Source organism: Aplidium turbinatum, chromosome 8, assembly GCF_918807975.1.
Source record: "Aplidium turbinatum chromosome 8, kaAplTurb1.1, whole genome shotgun sequence".
Classification (NCBI taxonomy): Eukaryota; Metazoa; Chordata; class Ascidiacea; order Aplousobranchia; family Polyclinidae; genus Aplidium; species Aplidium turbinatum.
Genome location: NC_137479.1, coordinates 25,896,248 through 25,905,347, shown reverse-complemented (window position 1 = coordinate 25,905,347; position 9,100 = coordinate 25,896,248). Strand labels below are relative to the sequence as shown.

Below are 9,100 nucleotides of genomic sequence, written 5' to 3'. Positions count from 1 at the left end.
AGATGAAAACTTGTATCTACAATCTGTATCTCCAACTCTAATCAGTCTTAGAGCTAGGTTACAATATCTAGGTGATGAAGTGCCTTTTTGAGTACCTCGTGCAGATTAAATTGTTGATTTAGTCACGTTGAGCCTTTGACAGTCACACCAACCTTAGAAAATTCATCCTAAAATGTCATTCACTAGGCCTACATCCTTGACGGTGGATAGCGTCGCAAAGTGGTTGGTTGGTTTTGAATCTTTTTCATTGCACTGACAATGCCTTGATAGGTTATTCCTGGTAGTTTCCCATACTTGTAGAGGCTCTTGACGCAGGGCCGGTTGCCGAGATTGACAGAGTGAATTAGTTTTCCGATTGTTGAAGTGTTGTTGCCAGGGAAGTATTCCATCCGTTAGGTGCCGCTAAATGGAGAGCAGTACTAAGAATGGGTTGCTCAAGCGCACACCCCTGCAGTCGAACCAGCGTCGCTTGATCTTGAAGCTTCTTCGTGCACGAAATCACGTGCTAAGTAACTTTTTTTCCATTTTGCTTCAAAGAAGCCTTCTCTTCACCACGAAGCATCAAGGTCGACTGATCATCTTCAAGGTGTCTTCCCTTTATTTACTGTGGTTATCCTTTTCTCAATTTTCCAGTCACCGGTTTTTAACGTTTTCTTTTATTTTGAGCTCATCAAAACTCAAGCGACCTTGTTTTCTTGCTTTCAACTTGATGTTAGAAACTTTATATGGACTCACTTCACATTAGGAGTAGGGAGCTACTCCCAGCTAGTAAAACTGTTTTTTTTTCACTATGATTTAGATTCCGCATTGATGCGTTTAACAATCTGTGCCAGGGAAAAGCTTTTAAAGCGATGATTTAAAGTAATTTACCCCCGCTCAAAGTAGCCTATATTTATCTCGTTTGCGCACTTGGCTATAAGTTCGGTAAACTTTGACTTTTCTATTCTGATCCACCAACTGCAAACAATTTGCATCCATTAGTCTACCGTAGCCTACTTCGAATTTTTCAAAAGCCAACTGATTTTTTTCTCAAATTTTGCAACTTTTGTGATCCACGGCCTTCAATTATCTTTTCCACAACACATTGCCTAATTTGTGGCTCATTTAAAGACGTGACTTAGATGGAAGTTCAACTCAGATCGCATCGTAAAAACAATAGGCCTACTTGGTCATGCTGCCTGCTAATGCAGTCATTAGGAAATGATAGAGCTGCTAATAATGATGAGATAGGACTCACCAAAAAAGGAAACATGAAAGGGGCATTTTTATGGAATAAGTTTTTTCAAAGAAAAGAACCCTATTGCTGATAGATGATAAAATTATCAGACTGAGCCTAGATTAACAATGCCAGTTTTTAAATACAAAACACCTTGGTTATACACACTGACAAATTTGCATTGAAAACTAAACAACAGTAAATTTGGATCAGGAAAATCTATAACTACGGGATTGGAAACTCTTTTCAGTGCTATACATCAGCAGTGTTGTACGTTGACGCTGAGGCTAGCGCCGTCGGTTTTTTTAGTTGATGGAAGCAGGGACGTGCAGTCAGGGGAGGCAGGTGAGGCAGTGCCTCACCTGCCAACATCTGGCAAAGCAAAAGTTATATCAAAGAAATGGTTATCACAGAATAAATATTTTTTGTTAAAAAGTAGTAAATATTGCACGTTTTTAGGTGCTTTAGTTTGTGTGAATTGCTGTAGTCGTGCCCCCTTTCCCCCAAATTTTACGTTTCTACACCCAAACTGTGCTTTAATTTGTTTCTGTTTCTGTGGCGATATTCCTATCGAGCGTTCATGTGGTCAAAATCGTTGAAATACGCAAGGAGAGGCAACGCCAGCTTTGCCTCACTTCAGATCAGAAAACTTCCATACACTGCACTATGCGTGCCTTTTTCTTTCGCAAAGTCGCCAGAAATCATCATGAACGATTTAGCTACGATTTGAGGCACGCCTCAAATGTGACGTCACAGCTATGAAACCTTTTTCGTCAAGCTGGAGTGCCCGCGAGCCTACGTGGTATGTGACTTCTTGCAGCGTAAAGGATTGTTTCTTATAAAATGTAAATAAAATGGAGGAAGATTTAGTATCAAATCTGAGAGATTTTTAAAAACTAAACTTTCAATCCAAAGTTGAAGTCATAAATAAAGGAAGACCTGTTCCAAATTTATAAGGTTTGCATCAGACGACTGAACAAAAAAAAAATAACTTGCAACTTTCAAAGAAATTGGTACTCAAAAAAGAAGTGGCTGTGTGGCTATGCTTTAAAAATTGCCTTTTCTGCTTTCCCGTCTCTTATTTTCAATATCTAGTGATAATATTTGTAGTAAAGAAGGGTCTCTACAACAAAGTCACAGATGTTTTAGTCCAAAAGGATAGGCGCATGGATTTTATTTTTAATAAATGTGAAAGCATGCTGCTAATTTTTTTGATTAGTAAGTTATGACACCGTTTTTGTTGTTAAAAAATTTTATTATAAAAGTGACTTGAAAAAAGTAGTGCCTCACCATCTAGGAACCTCACCGCACGTCACTGGATGGAAGTGATAGCGCCGTCATCGTCAACTATTTTACCGATTTTAAGCGTCACTCGCTATGTGCCATTTTTCGTTTTCATGGAAAATCTCGTTTCACACTGAGAGTTAAATTTTGTTTGACGTTTTGACTTTCAGACTGATAGCAATGAACAATCTTTTTCTGTGGCAGCTGTTCGTCTATCCAATTATGCAGTTTCAAGTTTGTTTATCGTATCCTTGGTTAATCTATCTAAGTCGAGAAAAGACGAAATCGTCTTTCGCAGCTCGAAACAGTCTCAAAAACCAATCTCGTTAGAAGTCGAATACACAAGAATGGCGCACTAACAATAAAGAACCTTTGTCTATGCCCGCAGTTGATGGTCTTACCGTCTCTAATACCTGCTCTTTATTTATAGCTATTGTTAGCCTAACCTTGGTTGAAATGCTTCTGTTTTGTGAGATCTTGGCTAAAATAACGCTAGAAATTAGCTCTGACGCTGACGGCGTCAATTTCTTCAAGAGCTGATGCAGTACTTTACGCTGTGAAGTTTTTAGGCAATTCGCGCTGACGCTGACGCCGTCAATTTATTTCATTGACGCGTACAACATTGTACATCAGTAGGGTCAACATGTTACTATGACTAAAGAATAATTATTAAAATAAAACACTGTTTGCATCAACTAAAGAATGTATAAAATTCAATTTCGCAATAACAATATAAAATGTACAGTAGTACACTCACATCAAAACTTATTTAATGTATAAAAGTTTAAAACCACGAATCCAAAAAATCAAAAATAAATGAATGCTAAAAATCCAAAAAATTCTCTGTCGTTCTTTAGCATTTTGCGTATTGCAAACCGGATCAGAAGTTAACGAGGAGTGTTCAACAATCAGTGAAATGTGTTATAGCAGCCATAGTAGGCTTTTATGATGAACTTATTCACAGAACAACTCAGTACGAAGTCCATATACTTTTAAAACAGTTTTAAGATGTCATAAGAACTAAAACTAATACGTACTCGGTTTTGAAATTATTTAGCATCAAACGAAATACGACAGGATTGTACAAATGAAATGCAAACACATTAAATAAACAAGGCATGTGTATACTTTACAGTTTACGGCAAGTAGGCTACATTGATTGTTACACTTTTCCTTGTCTGTTTACTACTTGCTATTTTTTAAGGTCAACTTGTGTAAACCTTTATCACAGCGACGCAAAGAACAGTGACCCTACTGGTGTATAAAAGAGGTTTTTAGTTCTACAGAGTTTGCAATCCGGTAGATACAGATAGCCTATCCCTGGTTTGGATTAGGGATTGTTCACATCACCGGGATGCGAACTAGCCTATATCCGTTTTTGGCTTATCCGCAACACTACGAGTGTTGCGTTTTTTGTTTTTTTTTGCAAAATAATGTAGCTTGCTTTATATGGGTTAGTTGTTTAAAAGAAATGAAGTTGGTTTTAAGTAATAAGAGGTTTTTGTTAAAAGCAAGATGGGAGTCAGGTGTAAAAATATTGCAATTGAGCCTTTCTAATGTTGCCGGTAAAGCGAAGCTGCGCGTCCCATAATGCAATGTCCCTAGTTTGGATGCCTACAAGGATTGGTAGTCTGCTGGATTCAATGAGAAAATAGCATTAATTAAAATTAGAGAAATAAAGTCTTGATTTATAAGTTAATTTATTATTAGAAACTAACTTTTGGTGAAACTGTTTATTTTTTTGCCCACTGATATCCATAAACAAGCAAAACAAAGTAACAGCGGGTTGAACATAATGTAAGTTATTACATACAAAACAAAATACCGTATCTAACATAATGACTCAAACGTTTTCGACACTTACGTGTATCCTCATCAGGAATTAAATCTGCAATGTAAGCTTACATAAAATGAAAAATCGTAAGATGAATTTGACTTTGCACTATTAAATCGCATGTACAAAATTCATTTTTTCAGAAAAATTTAAAACTACATTTGATATGGAAATGGACTTTTTATGACTGTTGTAGCAGAGTGCATTTTTATTTTCACACATGAAGCTCGTTTTCTTTTAGCCGGTTTTATATAATTCTGCATTGGTAAACTACTCTACGAGAGAAGACCAGCGATCCTAAAACAAATCGCAATGACCAAATTTTTATAGATTTATAAAAAAAAACGTGGAGGAGCCGGGTATCGATCCCGGTACCTCGCGCATGCTAAGCGCGCGCTTTACCACTTGAGCTACACCCCCAGATGAATACTTAGTTCTTCAACATTAGTCTTAGGCCAACAACGATCAGATGATGGAGTATTTTATACTAATTGGAATTGTTGATTTAGGCATGTTGAGTTTTTGACAGTCACATCAAAAGAAAGGCTACACTGTCAGTCTTTACAAACTTCCTAGGTGTGTGAACCTTCCATACTGCCCGTGGGCCGTGGCATCCACTTTGCTGTGAAATTGACGTTGGATAGCGCCGCCAAGTGATAAATTATCTGTGTTTAATGTTCTCTCTAATTTCGAGCTGATGCCATCCGATTGTATTTATCGTTCTGAGAATACTTTCAATTCTTCCAACGCTCCATGTATTTGAACTTATGTGACCTTGTTTATTGATGAAGTTTCGCAAACTTACTTCACACTGGGAATAGATGCTCCCAGTTAAAATGGGGTGTTTTTACATTAATTTAACGTTTGCAATAACGCGTTAAAAGTTTGTGTCATGGAGACAGTAGCGGCGCCACGGGGTGGACTGGGGTGGACATGTCCACCCCAGTCCTATTTAGGGTCAATTTTGTAATTCGTCGAGATCCGATGAGAAAGCTTGGGGGTGTATGCAGGGGGTTAGGGAGGCCTAGTGACTGCGTCATAAATTAATTTTAACTTCTTACGTATGAATTACTACTGCAGCATTGACATACGAAGAAATGAAGAATCTTCATTGTTATCGCTCTGTTGTATTGATTGATTGCAGTCTAATTTTACTATTTTGAGGTGATGGCTTTTATCACAGATGAGACACAAGCTTTGTAAGACCTAATAGGCAAAGGTTTTGATGGGGCCATCAACATGTCAGGCAAGGATGAAGGTGCACAGCAACACCTAGTTGCAGCGGGTGCCAAACTGTCGGTATATTTTCATTGTTTTGCACAACCATTAAATCTTGTGCTTGGGCACAGTGCTGGGCACAGTGTTGGGCACAGTGTTGAAAACGTAGCAACAGTGAAAACAATTTTTGAAACAATTGGTAACATCTACCACTTTATGGACTGTTCTCCTAAGAGACATTTTTTGTATAAAGAGCATTTGAAAAAGGAGAGAATCACGTCTGGAAAAATTGCATTGCACTCGTTGTCTGATAGGCTACTATAGATGGTCTGCACGTTCAGATGATCTGGATGTTGTTACTAATGTAGCCTATATCAAGCACTGCTGTCAATATTCCAACAAATGTCAAACGAAGGTAATGGTGTAGCTACTGGTTTGTTGTTCCGCATCAAGCAAACTGAATTTGTTACTGCTTGTCTTATTCCTCATAAATGCTTTTCGTTAAGTATACAGGCTTCAGATTATTTAAAAAGTGAAGAAATGGATCTCACCACTGGAGTTGCTGCTACCAACGACTTGACAAGAGCATTTGACTCACTGGGTTCAGAGGAAGATTTTTACAAATTGGATTTCAACTCATCGCTGTTTGCGGATAGAAACGCGGCTATAAGCGCTGCCGCTACCCACAAAGCCATTTCCGAGATGGTCAGATATTATTGATAGGTTGCAACAGTCTTCCGTGGAGTGAATCTTAATCCTTTTCAGAAAAGTTAAGAAGAGATTTTTCTTTATCCTTTGACAGAATGCTAAATGAACTTAAAAAGCGTTACTCGGATCAAGCATGTGAATTAATGTCAAATGCAGCTGCATTTTATTTCATGCACATGTCTCCATCAAATTTGCCTAAAGTTGAATATTTTGTCAAATTCTATAATTTCGATGAAAATCAGATTGGGCAGCAATAGGATCTTCTTTTTTTGAGGTCAGCTAATTGTCACAAGTGGAAATTGGAATTTTAAAAGCACCAAAGTAGATTGACCAAGACCGCGTCGTTGTGTTTGCCTTCACTTTTGAAATTGTGTGGACAAAACGATCTTAAATCATTTGTACAGCGATTTGTTTCAAATTATTACCACTGTTGCTACTTTGCCCATGACTGTGGCATCTTGTGAACGTGTCCACAGCAAAGTTAAAACAATAAACAATTATCTGCAACCTGCCATGTCATCACAAAGACTTAAACATCTGGTGCAGATCAGTAGTGAGTGCGACATTGCCGATAACACTAGTCCTCATAAATTGGTGAAAGCTTTTAAACTGACCTGCGAGCGCAAAATAAAACTTTAATGCAGTGATTCTTAACCTATGGCTATGGGTATTATTAGGTAATGGCCAGGTTTTTTTAAATTCTGTTTATGGGGCCACCCAATAAATTTTTATGAGGCCGCCTATTATTGCAGCAGTTCCATGACATAAAATAAGGACAAGCTTGCTAACACCAAGATCGTAGTCGGCAATTCTATGGACCGCAGAGGAAATGAATGGGAGCGTTTGCCCCCATTCTATTCTTTTGTTCATAATTTATAGTGTGCTCAATGGAAAACGAGCTTTTGCCCCCTTTCAATTTCCATTGTTTATTTTTCAATAAATTTTACAACCGAGCTGCAGTGAATCACATCGCAATCGGTAATCTTAATGACCATACTTTACGGTAGTGTTATTACCTCGAAATATTTTTGTCCACCCCACTCATTTTTGGCTGGCGCCGCCCCTGCATGGAGAAGTAAACTTAGCTAAACCGAACAGTGTTGTCGATGCAGTCTATTACAAAAGTCTTATGTTCTCTTAATTATTATTACAAATGTGCATCATCGTTCCTGTGGCTCATCGTTCCTTTTGTGTGTGTTCTAATTGTTTTGTCCAATGCCTGTAGTCTACACCTCATGTGGTCTGTTTCCTACCGCATAATTTACTCGCAATCATTCTCGTATCATTTGTTCAGTTTGTGCTTTCAGTCCAGAGTGTCGTTACAGTTACAGTGCATAGTCAAATTTATCTTACGATTTTTCATTTTATGTATTGCAGATTTAATTTCTGATGAGGACACACGTACGTGTCGAAAACGTTTGAGTTTATTTTATTTTAATTATGTTATATTTTGTGTGAAATAAAGTATGTTAAACCCGCTAAAGTTACTATGTTTTATTTCTCTATGGTTCAACAAAGCAAACTCTCTACCAAAGCTTTATTATTACAAATGTATATCACAAATGTTTTATGCTCTTTTAGCATGTCTGTGACAGCCTATAAGAGATGACTAGCGATTCTAAAACAAATCGCCATAAATAATATGTGTATCGACTTGAAAAAAGTGTGGAGGAGCCGGGTATCGATCCCGGTACCTCGCGCATGCTAAGCGCGCGCTCTACCACTTGAGCTACACCCCCATTTCTCTAACATCAGTCTTAGAACTAGGTTACAACGTTTAGGTAACTGAGTGCCTTTCAAAGTGCTTCATGTCGATTAAATTGTTTATTTAGACATGTCGAGTCGAAGTTTCAGTGGAAAAATTACGAATAATCCTGGGTTTGCGATGTGTCATTTAACGCGCTTAGTCATTACTGATCGTTTTATTCAACTGCAAGGGGTTAGACTCACCTCAATAGTTCTTCTTCGTTATGAGAGCCTATTCTGTGTCTCTGTGGATCTTTCATTGTTGCAGTCGATGTAATTGTAAAGTCTTACACGAGATTGAGTGAGCGAAAAAAGCTCCAAAACGTTGTTTGAACAGAGAAAGGGTGCATGCGCTTTTTCGGTTTTAGAAGAACATTGCCTCTTCAGATAACTATGTAAAGAAATTGCTATGTCATAAATGTTTTTAACCGAACACACATAGTGGGCATAGTTTGTGAGTAATATTATAGCTAGAAAAAGATCAGACCAAGCACACTGATGATGAAAAACATTGGGCAAAAATATACGACAGTCCACACGTATGCAGACTGCAAAGTTTAGAGATGTCAAACACATAAACAATGGGGTGAAATGAGTGATCTGCAGTCTTTGACTCTCAGAGTGGAAACAGCATTTAGTGATTGATTGAGTTCTTATTACGGAAAGAGCAAACTTTTTATAGAATTTAAAATTACTTTACAGCTGGGGAACTTTTCAAATCAAGTAGTTTGAGTGATCAAAATGGCAATAAAATGTGTATGAGAAGCCAGATCTGGAATATACTGTACAGGGCACGTGAAAATGACTAAACTCAGTTTAAAACCGAACTAATACCCGACTCAGATCTCCAAGAAACAGATACAAAGGCAAACGTCACCAAAGAGATCTATAAACATGAGAATAGTTTCGTTGGTCTTGTTTATTGGATTCACTACAAGGCAAGCTTGCCTGCTGCGTGGCCGTAACAGAGCACCATACAATCTGAGGTTTTATGTTACCATTGTTTTGGTGGAAAAGCTCAAACATACTCCCCGCTGTCATCTTCAGCGGTTTTTGCGTAAATACAATGTCAATGGCTACAAAAACAATGTCCA

The 9,100-nt window shown here is 37.9% G+C and overlaps 2 non-coding genes across 2 annotated transcripts; both read right to left on the bottom strand.

The window, feature by feature from the left end:
- Positions 1-4,681: 4,681 nt before the first annotated feature.
- On the bottom strand, positions 4,682-4,754 carry Trnaa-agc (transfer RNA alanine (anticodon AGC)). The gene has a single exon. It is a non-coding gene; the product is annotated as a tRNA-Ala (tRNA).
- Positions 4,755-7,926: 3,172 nt separating this feature from the next.
- Positions 7,927-7,999, bottom strand: Trnaa-agc (transfer RNA alanine (anticodon AGC)). The gene has a single exon. It is a non-coding gene; the product is annotated as a tRNA-Ala (tRNA).
- Between the last annotated feature and the right edge of the window lie 1,101 nt (positions 8,000-9,100).